At 48.5% G+C, this 16,169-nt stretch overlaps 1 protein-coding gene across 1 annotated transcript in view; it reads left to right on the forward strand.

Moving 5' to 3' along the window:
- LOC144767868 (killer cell lectin-like receptor subfamily F member 1) overlaps positions 1-16,169 on the forward strand; it is a 224,998-nt gene that overhangs the window by 110,420 nt on the left and 98,409 nt on the right. The gene's annotated exons all lie outside the window — the stretch shown is intronic.

Raw genomic sequence — 16,169 nt, forward strand, 5'->3', positions numbered from 1 at the left:
AGGGAGGGAAGAGACCGCATGATTGATGGGATTCACACAGGGAGGAAAGAGACCGCATGATTGATGGGATTCATGCAGGGAGGGAAGAGACCGCATGATTGATGGGATTCACACAGGGAGGAAAGAGACTGCATGATTGATGGGATTCACACAGGGAGGAAAGAGACCGCATGATTGATGGGATTCACACAGGGAGGAAAGAGACCGCATGATTGATGGGATTCACACAGGGAGGAAAGAGACTGCATGATTGATAGAATTCACGCAGGGAGGAAAGAGACCGCATGATTGATGGGAGGAAAGAGACCGCATGATTGATGGGATTCACGCAGGGAGGAAAGAGACCGCATGATTGATGGGAGGAAAGAGACCGCATGATTGATGGGATTCACGCAGGGAGGAAAGAGACCGTTCATTGATGGGATTCACACAGGGAGGAAAGAGACCACATGATTGATGGGATTCACGCAGGGAGGAAAGAGACCGCATGGTTGATGGGATTCACACAGGGAGGAAAGAGACCGCATGATTGATGGGATTCACGCAGGGAGGAAAGAGACTGCATGATTGATGGGATTCACACAGGGAGGAAAGAGACCGCATGATTGATGGGATTCACGCAGGGAGGAAAGAGACTGCATGATTGATGGGATTCACACAGGGAGGAAAGAGACTGCATGATTGATGGGATTCACACAGGGAGGGAAGAGACCGCATGATTGATGGGATTCACGCAGGGAGGAAAGAGACCGCATGATTGATGGGAGGAAAGAGACCGCATGATTGATGGGATTCACGCAGGGAGGAAAGAGACTGCATGATTGATGGGATTCACGCAGGGAGGACAGAGACCGCATGATTGATGGGATTCACACAGGGAGGAAAGAGACCGCATGATTGATGGGATTCACACAGGGAGGAAAGAGACCGCATGATTGATGGGATTCACACAGGGAGGAAAGAGACCGCATGATTGATGGGATTCACACAGGGAGGAAAGAGACCGCATGATTGATGGGATTCACACATGGAGGAAAGAGACCGCATGATTGATGGGATTCACACAGGGAGGAAAGAGACCGCATGATTGATGGGATTCACACAGAGACAAAAGAGACCGCATGATTGATGGGATTCACACAGGGAGGAAAGAGACCGCATGATTGATGGGATTCACGCAGGTAGGAAAGAGACCGCATGATTGATGGGATTCACACAGAGACAAAAGAGACCGCATGATTGATGGGATTCACACAGGGAGGAAAGAGACCGCATGATTGATGGGATTCACACAGAGACAAAAGAGACCGCATGATTGATGGGATTCACACAGGGAGGAAAGAGACCGCATGATTGATGGGATTCACGCAGGTAGGAAAGAGACCGCATGATTGAGGTGATTCACACAGGGAGGAAAGAGACTGCATGATTGATGGGATTCACACAGGGAGGAAAGAGACCGCATGATTGATGGGATTCACACAGAGAGGAAAGAGACTGCATGATTGATGGGATTCACACAGGGAGGAAAGAGACCGCATGATTGAGGTGATTCACAGAGGGAGGAAAGGGACCGCATGATTGATGGGATTCACGCAGGGAGGAAAGAGACCGCATGATTGATGGGATTCACGCAGGGAGGAAAGAGACCGCATGATTGATGGGATTCACGCAGGGAGGAAAGAGACCGCATGATTGATGGGATTCACACAGGGAGGAAAGAGACCGCATGATTGATGGGATTCACACAGGGAGGAAATAGACCGCATGATTGATGGGATTCACGCAGGAAGGAAAGAGACCGCATGGTTGATGGGATTCACGCAGGGAGGAAAGAGACCGCATGATTTATGGGATTCACGCAGGGAGGAAAGAGACCGCATGGTTGATGGGAGGAAAGAGACCGCATGATTGATGGGATTCATACAGGGAGGAAAGAGACTGCATGATTGATGGGATTCACACAGGGAGGAAAGAGACCGCATGATTGATGGGATTCACGCAGGGAGGAAAGAGACCGCATGGTTGATGGGATTCACACAGGGAGGAAAGAGACCGCATGATTGATGGGATTCACACAGGGAGGAAAGAGACCGCATGATTGATGGGATTCACACAGGGAGGAAAGAGACCGCATGATTGATGGGATTCACACAGGGAGGAAAGAGACTGCATGATTGATGGGATTCACACAGGGAGGAAAGAGACCGCATGATTGATGGGATTCACACAGGGAGGAAAGAGACCGCATGATTGATGGGATTCACACAGGGAGGAAAGAGACCGCATGGTTGATGGGATTCACGCAGGGAGGAAAGAGACCGCATGGTTGATGGGATTCACACAGGGAGGAAAGAGACTGCATGATTGATGGGATTCACGCAGGGAGGAAAGAGACCGCATGATTGATGGGATTCACGCAGGGAGGAAAGAGACCGCATGATTGATGGGATTCACACAGGGAGAAAAGAGACCGCATGATTGATGGGATTCACGCAGGGAGGAAAGAGACCGCATGGTTGATGGGATTCACGCAGGGAGGAAAGAGACCGCATGATTGATGGGATTCACACAGGGAGGGAAGAGACCGCATGATTGATGGGATTCACACAGGGAGGAAAGAGACTGCATGATTGATGGGATTCACGCAGGGAGGACAGAGACCGCATGATTGATGGGATTCACACAGGGAGGAAAGAGACCGCATGATTGATGGGATTCACACAGGGAGGAAAGAGACCGCATGATTGATGGGATTCACACAGGGAGGAAAGAGACCGCATGATTGATGGGATTCACACAGGGAGGAAAGAGACCGCATGATTGATGGGATTCACACATGGAGGAAAGAGACCGCATGATTGATGGGATTCACACAGGGAGGAAAGAGACCGCATGATTGATGGGATTCACACAGAGACAAAAGAGACCGCATGATTGATGGGATTCACACAGGGAGGAAAGAGACCGCATGATTGATGGGATTCACGCAGGTAGGAAAGAGACCGCATGATTGATGGGATTCACACAGAGACAAAAGAGACCGCATGATTGATGGGATTCACACAGGGAGGAAAGAGACCGCATGATTGATGGGATTCACACAGAGACAAAAGAGACCGCATGATTGATGGGATTCACACAGGGAGGAAGGAGACCGCATGATTGATGGGATTCACACAGAGACAAAAGAGACCGCATGATTGATGGGATTCACACAGAGACAAAAGAGACCGCATGATTGATGGGATTCACGCAGGGAGGAAAGAGACCGCATGATTGATGGGATTCATGCAGGGAGGGAAGAGACCGCATGATTGATGGGATTCACACAGGGAGGAAAGAGACCGCATGATTGATGGGATTCATGCAGGGAGGGAAGAGACCGCATGATTGATGGGATTCACACAGGGAGGAAAGAGACTGCATGATTTATGGGATTCACACAGGGAGGAAAGAGACCGCATGATTGATGGGATTCACACAGGGAGGAAAGAGACCGCATGATTGATGGGATTCACCCAGGGAGGAAAGAGAACGCATGATTGATGGGATTCACACAGGGAGGAAAGAGACCGCATGATTGATGGGATTCATGCAGGGAGGGAAGAGACCGCATGATTGATGGGATTCACACAGGGAGGAAAGAGACCGCATGATTGATGGGATTCACGCAGGGAGGAAAGAGACCGCATGATTGATGGGATTCACACAGGGAGGAAAGAGACCGCATGATTGATGGGATTCACACAGGGAGGAAATAGACCGCATGATTGATGGGATTCACACAGGGAGGAAAGAGACCGCATGATTGATGGGATTCACACAGGGCGGAAAGAGACCGCATGATTGATGGGATTCACACAGGGAGGAAAGAGACCGCATGATTGATGGGATTCACACAGGGAGGAAAGAGACCGCATGATTGATGGGATTCATGCATGGAGGGAAGAGACCGCATGATTGATGGGATTCACACAGGGAGGAAAGAGACCGCATGATTGATGGGATTCACACAGGGAGGAAAGAGACCACATGATTGATGGGATTCACCCAGGGAGGAAAGAGAACGCATGATTGATGGGATTCACACAGGGAGGAAAGAGACCGCATGATTGATGGGATTCACACAGGCAGGAAAGAGACCGCATGATTGATGGGATTCACACAGGGAGGAAAGAGACCGCATGATTGATGGGATTAAAGCAGGGAGGGAAGAGACCGCATGATTGATGGGATTCATGCAGGTAGGGAAGAGACCGCATGATTGATGGGATTCATGCAGGGAGGAAAGAGACCGCATGATTGATGGGATTAAAGCAGGGAGGGAAGAGACCGCATGATTGATGGGATTCATGCAGGTAGGGAAGAGACAGCATGATTGATGGGATTCACACAGGGAGGAAAGAGACTGCATAATTGATGGGATTCATGCAGGGAGGGAAGAGACCGCATGATTGATGGGATTCACGCAGGGAGGAAAGAGACTGCATGATTGATAGGATTCATGCAGGGAGGGAAGAGACCGCATGATTGATGGGATTCACACAGGGAGGAAAGAGACCGCATGATTGATGGGATTCATGCAGGGAGGGAAGAGACCGCATGATTGATGGGATTCACACAGGGAGGAAAGAGACTGCATGATTGATGGGATTCACACAGGGAGGAAAGAGACCGCATGATTGATGGGATTCACACAGGGAGGAAAGAGACTGCATGATTGATGGGATTCACCCAGGGAGGAAAGAGAACGCATGATTGATGAGATTCACACAGGGAGGAAAGAGACCGCATGATTGATGGGATTCATGCAGGGAGGGAAGAGACCGCATGATTGATGGGATTCACACAGGGAGGAAAGAGACCGCATGATTGATGGGATTCACCCAGGGAGGAAATAGACCGCATGATTGATGGGATTCACACAGGGAGGAAAGAGACCGCATGATTGATGGGATTCACGCAGGTAGGAAAGAGAACGCATGATTGATGGGATTCACACAGGGAGGAAAGAGAACGCATGATTGATGGGATTCACGCAGGGAGGAAAGAGACCGCATGATTGATGGGATTCACACAGGGAGGAAAGAGACCGCATGATTGATGGGATTCACACAGGGAGGAAATAGACCGCATGATTGATGGGATTCACACAGGGAGGAAAGAGACCGCATGATTGATGGGATTCACACAGGGCGGAAAGAGACCGCATGATTGATGGGATTCACACAGGGAGGAAAGAGACCGCATGATTGATGGGATTCACACAGGGAGGAAAGAGACCGCATGATTGATGGGATTCATGCATGGAGGGAAGAGACCGCATGATTGATGGGATTCACACAGGGAGGAAAGAGACCGCATGATTGATGGGATTCACACAGGGAGGAAAGAGACCACATGATTGATGGGATTCACCCAGGGAGGAAAGAGAACGCATGATTGATGGGATTCACACAGGGAGGAAAGAGACCGCATGATTGATGGGATTCACACAGGCAGGAAAGAGACCGCATGATTGATGGGATTCACACAGGGAGGAAAGAGACCGCATGATTGATGGGATTAAAGCAGGGAGGGAAGAGACCGCATGATTGATGGGATTCATGCAGGTAGGGAAGAGACCGCATGATTGATGGGATTCATGCAGGGAGGAAAGAGACCGCATGATTGATGGGATTAAAGCAGGGAGGGAAGAGACCGCATGATTGATGGGATTCATGCAGGTAGGGAAGAGACCGCATGATTGATGGGATTCACACAGGGAGGAAAGAGACTGCATAATTGATGGGATTCATGCAGGGAGGGAAGAGACCGCATGATTGATGGGATTCGCGCAGGGAGGAAAGAGACTGCATGATTGATGGGATTAAAGCAGGGAGGAAAGAGACTGCATGATTGATGGGATTCATGCAGGGAGGGAAGAGACCGCATGATTGATGGGATTCACACAGGGAGGAAAGAGACCGCATGATTGATGGGATTCACACAGGGAGGAAAGAGACCACATGATTGATGGGATTCACCCAGGGAGGAAAGAGAACGCATGATTGATGGGATTCACACAGGCAGGAAAGAGACCGCATGATTGATGGGATTCACACAGGGAGGAAAGAGACCGCATGATTGATGGGATTCACACAGGGAGGAAAGAGACCGCATGATTGATGGGATTCACACAGGGAAGAAAGAGACTGCATGATTGATGGGATTCATGCAGGGAGGGAAGAGACCGCATGATTGATGGGATTCATGCAGGGAGGGAAGAGACCGCATGATTGATGGGATTCACACAGGGAGGAAAGAGACTGCATGATTGATGGGATTCATGCAGGGAGGAAAGAGACCGCTTGATTGATGGGATTCACACAGGGAGGAAAGAGACCGCATGATTGATGGGATTCACACAGGTAGGAAAGAGAACGCATGATTGATGGGATTCACAGAGGGAGGAAAGAGAACGCATGATTGATGGGATTCACACAGGGAGGAAAGAGACCGCATGATTGATGGGATTCACACAGAGACAAAAGAGACCGCATGATTGATGGGATTCACGCAGGCAGGAAAGAGACCGCATGATTGATGGGATTCACCCAGGGAGGAAATAGACCGCATGATTGATGGGATTCACACAGGGAGGAAAGAGACCGCATGATTGATGGGATTCACACAGGGAGGAAATAGACCGCATGATTGATGGGATTCACACAGGGAGGAAAGAGACCGCATGATTGATGGGATTCACACAGGGAGGAAAGAGACCGCATGATTGATGGGATTCACACAGAGACAAAAGAGACCGCATGATTGATGGGATTCACACAGGGAGGAAAGAGACCGCATGATTGATGGGATTCACGCGGGTAGGAAAGAGACCGCATGATTGATGGGATTCACACAGAGACAAAAGAGACCGCATGATTGATGGGATTCACACAGGGAGGAAAGAGACCGCATGATTGATGGGATTCACACAGAGACAAAAGAGACCGCATGATTGATGGGATTCACACAGAGACAAAAGAGACCGCATGATTGATGGGATTCACGCAGGGAGGAAAGAGACCGCATGATTGATGGGATTCATGCAGGGAGGGAAGAGACCGCATGATTGATGGGATTCACACAGGGAGGAAAGAGACCGCATGATTGATGGGATTCATGAAGGGAGGGAAGAGACCGCATGATTGATGGGATTCACACAGGGAGGAAAGAGACCGCATGATTGATGGGATTCACACAGGGAGGAAAGAGAACGCATGATTGATGGGATTCACGCAGGGAGGAAAGAGACCGCATGATTGATGGGATTCACACAGGGAGGAAAGAGACCGCATGATTGATGGGATTCACACAGGGAGGAAATAGACCGCATGATTGATGGGATTCACACAGAGACAAAAGAGACCGCATGATTGATGGGATTCACGCAGGTAGGAAAGAGACCGCATGATTGATAGGATTCACGCAGGTAGGAAAGAGACCGCATGATTGATGGGATTCACACAGGGAGGAAAGAGACCGCATGATTGATGGGATTCACACAGGGAGGAAAGAGAACGCATGATTGATGGGATTCACGCAGGGAGGAAAGAGACCGCATGATTGATGGGATTCACACAGGGAGGAAAGAGACCGCATGATTGATGGGATTCACACAGGGAGGAAATAGACCGCATGATTGATGGGATTCACACAGAGACAAAAGAGACCGCATGATTGATGGGATTCACAAAGGGAGGAAAGAGACCGCATGATTGATGGGATTCACACAGGGAGGAAAGAGACCGCATGATTGATGGGATTCACACAGAGACAAAAGAGACCGCATGATTGATGGGATTCACAAAGGGAGGAAAGAGACCGCATGATTGATGGGATTCACACAGGGAGGAAAGAGACCGCATGGTTGAGGTGATTCACACAGGGAGGTAAGAGACTGCATGATTGATCGGATTCACACAGGAAGGAAAGAGACCGCATGATTGATGGGATTCACGCAGGGAGGAAAGAGACCGCATGATTGATGGGATTCACGCAGGGAGGAAAGAGACCGCATGATTGATGGGATTCACACAGGGAGGAAAGAGACCGCATGATTGATAGGATTCACACAGGGAGGAAAGAGACCGCATGGTTGAGGTGATTCACACAGGGAGGAAAGAGACCGCATGATTGATGGGATTCACACAGGGAGGAAAGAGACCGCATGATTGATGGGATTCACACAGGGAGGAAAGAGACTGCATGATTGAGGTGATTCACGCAGGGAGGAAAGAGACCGCATGATTTATGGGATTCACACAGGGAGGAAAGAGACCGCATGATTGATGGGATTCACGCAGGGAGAAAGGAGACCGCATGATTGATGGGATTCACACAGGGAGGAAAAAGACCGCATGATTGATGGGATTCACACAGGGAGGAAAGAGACCGCATGATTGAGGTGATTCACACAGGGAGAAAAGAGACCGCATGATTGATGGGATTCACACAGGGAGGAAAGAGACCGCATGATTGATGGGATTAACACAGGGAGGAAAGAGACTGCATGATTGATAGAATTCACGCAGGGAGGAAAGAGACCGCATGATTGATGGGATTCACGCAGGGAGGAAAGAGACCGTTCATTGATGGGATTCACACAGGGAGGAAAGAGACCACATGATTGATGGGATTCACTCAGGGAGGAAAGAGACCGCATGGTTGATGGGATTCACACAGGGAGGAAAGAGACCGCATGATTGATGGGATTCACGCAGGGAGGAAAGAGACCGCATGATTGATGGGATTCACAGAGGGAGGAAAGAGACCGCATGATTGATGGGATTCACACAGGTAGGAAAGAGACCGCATGATTGATGGTATTTCACACAGGGAGGAAAGAGACCACATCATTGATGGGATTCACACAGGGAGGAAAGAGACCGCATGATTGATGGGATTCACACAGGGAGGAAAGAGACCGCATGATTGATGGGATTCACACAGGGAGGAAAGAGACTGCATGATTGATAGAATTCACGCAGGGAGGAAAGAGACCGCATGATTGATGGGAGGAAAGAGACCGCATGATTGATGGGATTCACGCAGGGAGGAAAGAGACCGTTCATTGATGGGATTCACACAGGGAGGAAAGAGACCACATGATTGATGGGATTCACGCAGGGAGGAAAGAGACCGCATGGTTGATGGGATTCACACAGGGAGGAAAGAGACCGCATGATTGATGGGATTCACGCAGGGAGGAAAGAGACTGCATGATTGATGGGATTCACACAGGGAGGAAAGAGACCGCATGATTGATGGGATTCACGCAGGGAGGAAAGAGACTGCATGATTGATGGGATTCACACAGGGAGGAAAGAGACCGCATGATTGATGGGATTCACACAGAGACAAAAGAGACCGCATGATTGATGGGATTCACGCAGGGAGGAAAGAGACCGCATGATTGATGGGATTCATGCAGGGAGGGAAGAGACCGCATGATTGATGGGATTCACACAGGGAGGAAAGAGACCGCATGATTGATGGGATTCATGAAGGGAGGGAAGAGACCGCATGATTGATGGGATTCACACAGGGAGGAAAGAGACCGCATGATTGATGGGATTCACACAGGGAGGAAAGAGAACGCATGATTGATGGGATTCACGCAGGGAGGAAAGAGACCGCATGATTGATGGGATTCACACAGGGAGGAAAGAGACCGCATGATTGATGGGATTCACACAGGGAGGAAATAGACCGCATGATTGATGGGATTCACACAGAGACAAAAGAGACCGCATGATTGATGGGATTCACGCAGGTAGGAAAGAGACCGCATGATTGATAGGATTCACGCAGGTAGGAAAGAGACCGCATGATTGATGGGATTCACACAGGGAGGAAAGAGACCGCATGATTGATGGGATTCACACAGGGAGGAAAGAGAACGCATGATTGATGGGATTCACGCAGGGAGGAAAGAGACCGCATGATTGATGGGATTCACACAGGGAGGAAAGAGACCGCATGATTGATGGGATTCACACAGGGAGGAAATAGACCGCATGATTGATGGGATTCACACAGAGACAAAAGAGACCGCATGATTGATGGGATTCACAAAGGGAGGAAAGAGACCGCATGATTGATGGGATTCACACAGGGAGGAAAGAGACCGCATGATTGATGGGATTCACACAGAGACAAAAGAGACCGCATGATTGATGGGATTCACAAAGGGAGGAAAGAGACCGCATGATTGATGGGATTCACACAGGGAGGAAAGAGACCGCATGGTTGAGGTGATTCACACAGGGAGGTAAGAGACTGCATGATTGATCGGATTCACACAGGAAGGAAAGAGACCGCATGATTGATGGGATTCACGCAGGGAGGAAAGAGACCGCATGATTGATGGGATTCACGCAGGGAGGAAAGAGACCGCATGATTGATGGGATTCACACAGGGAGGAAAGAGACCGCATGATTGATAGGATTCACACAGGGAGGAAAGAGACCGCATGGTTGAGGTGATTCACACAGGGAGGAAAGAGACCGCATGATTGATGGGATTCACACAGGGAGGAAAGAGACCGCATGATTGATGGGAGGAAAGAGACCGCATGATTGATGGGATTCACACAGGGAGGAAAGAGACCGCATGATTGATGGGATTCACACAGGGAGGAAAGAGACTGCATGATTGAGGTGATTCACGCAGGGAGGAAAGAGACCGCATGTTTTATGGGATTCACACAGGGAGGAAAGAGACCGCATGATTGATGGGATTCACGCAGGGAGAAAGGAGACCGCATGATTGATGGGATTCACACAGGGAGGAAAAAGACCGCATGATTGATGGGATTCACACAGGGAGGAAAGAGACCGCATGATTGAGGTGATTCACACAGGGAGAAAAGAGACCGCATGATTGATGGGATTCACACAGGGAGGAAAGAGACCGCATGATTGATGGGATTAACACAGGGAGGAAAGAGACTGCATGATTGATAGAATTCACGCAGGGAGGAAAGAGACCGCATGATTGATGGGATTCACGCAGGGAGGAAAGAGACCGTTCATTGATGGGATTCACACAGGGAGGAAAGAGACCACATGATTGATGGGATTCACTCAGGGAGGAAAGAGACCGCATGGTTGATGGGATTCACACAGGGAGGAAAGAGACCGCATGATTGATGGGATTCACGCAGGGAGGAAAGAGACCGCATGATTGATGGGATTCACAGAGGGAGGAAAGAGACCGCATGATTGATGGGATTCACACAGGTAGGAAAGAGACCGCATGATTGATGGTATTTCACACAGGGAGGAAAGAGACCACATCATTGATGGGATTCACACAGGGAGGAAAGAGACCGCATGATTGATGGGATTCACACAGGGAGGAAAGAGACCGCATGATTGATGGGATTCACACAGGGAGGAAAGAGACTGCATGATTGATAGAATTCACGCAGGGAGGAAAGAGACCGCATGATTGATGGGAGGAAAGAGACCGCATGATTGATGGGATTCACGCAGGGAGGAAAGAGACCGTTCATTGATGGGATTCACACAGGGAGGAAAGAGACCACATGATTGATGGGATTCACGCAGGGAGGAAAGAGACCGCATGGTTGATGGGATTCACACAGGGAGGAAAGAGACCGCATGATTGATGGGATTCACGCAGGGAGGAAAGAGACCGCATGATTGATGGGATTCACACAGGGAGGAAAGAGACCGCATGATTGATGGGATTCACGCAGGGAGGAAAGAGACTGCATGATTGATGGGATTCACACAGGGAGGAAAGAGACTGCATGATTGATGGGATTCACACAGGGAGGAAAGAGACCGCATGATTGAGGTGATTCACACAGGGAGGAAAGAGACTGCATGATTGATGGGATTCACACAGGGAGGAAAGAGACCGCATGATTGATGGGATTCACACAGAGAGGAAAGAGACTGCATGATTGATGGGATTCACACAGGGAGGAAAGAGACCGCATGATTGAGGTGATTCACAGAGGGAGGAAAGAGACCGCATGATTGATGGGATTCACGCAGGGAGGAAAGAGACCGCATGATTGATGGGATTCACGCAGGGAGGAAAGAGACCGCATGATTGATGGGATTCACGCAGGGAGGAAAGAGACCGCATGATTGATGGGATTCACACAGGGAGGAAAGAGACCGCATGATTGATGGGATTCACACAGGGAGGAAATAGACCGCATGATTGATGGGATTCACTCAGGAAGGAAAGAGACCGCATGGTTGATGGGATTCACGCAGGGAGGAAAGAGACCGCATGATTTATGGGATTCACGCAGGGAGGAAAGAGACCGCATGGTTGATGGGAGGAAAGAGACCGCATGATTGATGGGATTCATACAGGGAGGAAAGAGACTGCATGATTGATGGGATTCACACAGGGAGGAAAGAGACCGCATGATTGATGGGATTCACGCAGGGAGGAAAGAGACCGCATGGTTGATGGGATTCACACAGGGAGGAAAGAGACCGCATGATTGATGGGATTCACACAGGGAGGAAAGAGACCGCATGATTGATGGGATTCACACAGGGAGGAAAGAGACCGCATGATTGATGGAATTCACACAGGGAGGAAAGAGACTGCATGATTGATGGGATTCACACAGGGAGGAAAGAGACCGCATGATTGATGGGATTCACACAGGGAGGAAAGAGACCGCATGATTGATGGGATTCACGCAGGGAGGAAAGAGACCGCATGGTTGATGGGATTCACGCAGGGAGGAAAGAGACCGCATGGTTGATGGGATTCACGCAGGGAGGAAAGAGACTGCATGATTGATGGGATTCACGCAGGGAGGAAAGAGACCGCATGATTGATGGGATTCACGCAGGGAGGAAAGAGACCGCATGATTGATGGGATTCACGCAGGGAGGAAAGAGACCGCATGGTTGATGGGATTCACGCAGGGAGGAAAGAGACCGCATGATTGATGGGATTCACACAGGGAGGAAAGAGACCGCATGATTGATGGGATTCACGCAGGGAGGAAAGAGACTGCATGATTGATGGGATTCACGCAGGGAGGACAGAGACCGCATGATTGATGGGATTCACACAGGGAGGAAAGAGACCGCATGATTGATGGGATTCACACAGGGAGGAAAGAGACCGCATGATTGATGGGATTCACACAGGGAGGAAAGAGACCGCATGATTGATGGGATTCACACAGGGAGGAAAGAGACCGCATGATTGATGGGATTCACACAGGGAGGAAAGAGACCGCATAATTCTTTTTTATTTTTATTTTATTTTTTTTTTTTATCCTCATTTGCGTGCATAGCTCCAATCTATCCAATCCGGAATATGCCACAGAGATGAGAAAACCGGCTGTGTTTCAGTACCAACTCAGCGTTAGCTGGGAGGGAGATCTTAGTTGGAGAGAGTGGAAGCCACATCCCATCAGTACATTCGCACAGACCTGGAGATTCCCATTTGGGGCTGTTCGTTGGAAGATAGTGCCCGTGAAACCGTGGCCACACTTGTTCCTTATTAAGGAGCAATGGTTGGCACTGCTCGCATTAATCATAGGACTCCTGGGGGGAAAAAAAAAAAAAAAAAAACCCCAGGCTCAATATGACCGTGCCAACTGTGCCCAAAAAGCTCTTCTACTTGGATTTCCACCTCTAGCTAGATCGAGCTTGGAGATCTGGAGTACCGAGGTTCGCCATTCATGAATTGTGGGAGGCTGTGCATCCTTCCAATGTCTGCAGATCTCTCTACGTGCTGCCAAAATGGAGTAGAATATGAGGTTGGAAGCAGCATTACGTACTTTATTCTTCAGGCCAAAAATGACAAGAACAAGATCTATAGAAAGGTGAGTGCCCAATGCCGAAGATAAATCATTTCCTATTAACTCCCAATATGTTGTTATTTCTGGGCATTCGTAGAACATATGAATATCAGATGCGGCAACCATTCGGCATCTAGGGCACGAGACCGGGCCTGTCGAAGAAAATTTTGACAGTCTCAACGGGGAATAATAGGCCCTGTGAATTGTGAAAATATGATTCCGACGCAGCCAAGCTGGCTTCACCAGATCCCACAGCACCTCACACGAAGCCAACCAAAGCTTCTCCAAATCCACATCCGGCAATCCATCAGCCCATAGTGTAGCTGGGAGGCAAAATTGACCATCTAATTCCTCAATAATCTTCTTGTACCACAAAGATATTTCTTTTTTTGCAGGGGGACTATCTAGCAGACATGTTACTAAGTCGCTACTGGCTCCTATAGGTAGACTACTGCTTCGGGATGTCTGCGTGTTGTATGCATGGGACCAGCTTGAAATTTGTAAAAATTTAAATCTAGACAAACTTGGCCCTACCTTGTTTATTAAGTAGTCCCAAGGAAGTAGTGAACCGTCCATAAACAGGTGTTGATGCCGGCCGATCTTAATGGTTGGGTTAATGTGTCTTCTGCCCAAGCTGGGGGAGATGGCAAGTCCCATATTGGAGCTCTCTCTGTAAAGTAACCTAATTTAATTGCCTGCCTCATTCTATACCATGTGGAAGCTATCCCCTTTAAGGTCTTTAGTTTTATTTTTTTTTTAAATTTTGGGTCTCCGAATTTGAACAAAAAACTGCTCTGTCCAATTCCCTCGCAGTTCAGTAACATAGAAAACATTTGGCCTACCCCCGTTGCTGCTGGTGTTTTTAGCAACATTCGGGTGTGTGAGAGCTGAAAAGCCCATGCATAGATCTGAAGATCAGGCCCCGCTAACCCTCCCTTCTCTCTGCGGCGTCGTATTTTCTTCCAAGAAATTCTTGGATTTTTACTGTTCCAAATAAAGGTTGAAATCGCACTTTGAAGTTTAGAGATTAATTTGGGATCAAAAAAGAGTGGGATTGAATTAAATAAGAAAGAAACCTTAGGCAGAATACACATTTTTACTAAATTAGCCTTACCTAGGATAGTGAGTGGAAGATGTGACCAATCCCTCATATTTTTACGACACTGTACTGCTATTGAAGAAAAGTTTAACGATGCGATCCGATCAATGTCTTTAACTATGTTTACCCCCAAGTAACGTAATTGAGGTCTAGATGACTCGTTAAAAGTAGTTAAGACTGTGTTCCAGGTCATTGACTCTGTTTTGGAAGCATTTACTTCGTATCCAGAAACTTTCCCAAATTTAAGAGCAAGGTCAATAGCTTCTGGATAAGCCGTATTAATGTCTGACGTAAAGATCATTATATCGTCAGCATAGAGTGCCACCTTTTTTTCCCAATCACCAAAAATAAAGGGTTTAATAAGTGCGCTATCTCTTAATGTTTGTGCAAAAGGTTCTATATACAAATCGAAGAGAAGAGGAGACAGGGGACAACCCTGCCGGGTTCCTCTGGTTACATTAAATGACGCTGTAAGACCCCCATTAATCAAAATTGAGGCAGAAGGACTTCGATATAACAGATTTAGTGCCCTACGAAATCTATCTCCAACGTTAAACTTCCTCAGGGCCTCCGACAGGTACAACCAATTAACCCTGTCGAAGGCCTTGGTAGCGTCCAACGTCAGAACAGACAAGGGAAGAATCTCCTTTATGGCCACATCAATGGATCCTATTAGCTCGTAGGTAAGCTCATTAAGTTGTCTACCTCTAATGAACCCTTTTTGATTGGAATGAAGTATATCAGGGGCGACCTGGCCAAGCCGTTTAGCTAATATTGTGGCAAAGATTTTATAGTCGGCGTTTAAGATTGAAATAGGCCGATATGAGCCACAGTCGGAGGGGGGCTTCCCTGGCTTTAAGATAAGCGTTATAGAGGCTTTATCCCAAGAGGGAGGCGGTGCTACCCCTTCCCTCAGTATTTGGTTAAACAAGACTGTATGATTGATGGGATTCACACAGGGAGGAAAGAGACCGCATGATTGATGGGATTCACACAGAGACAAAAGAGACCGCATGATTGATGGGATTCACACAGAGACAAAAGAGACCGCATGATTGATGGGATTCACACAGGGAGGAAAGAGACCGCATGATTGATGGGATTCACACAGAGACAAAAGAGACCGCATGATTGATGGGATTCACACAGGGAGGAAGGAGACCGCATGATTGATGGGATTCACACAGAGACAAAAGAGACCGCATGAT

Source organism: Lissotriton helveticus, chromosome 7 (assembly GCF_964261635.1).
Source record: "Lissotriton helveticus chromosome 7, aLisHel1.1, whole genome shotgun sequence".
NCBI lineage: Eukaryota > Metazoa > Chordata > Amphibia > Caudata > Salamandridae > Lissotriton > Lissotriton helveticus.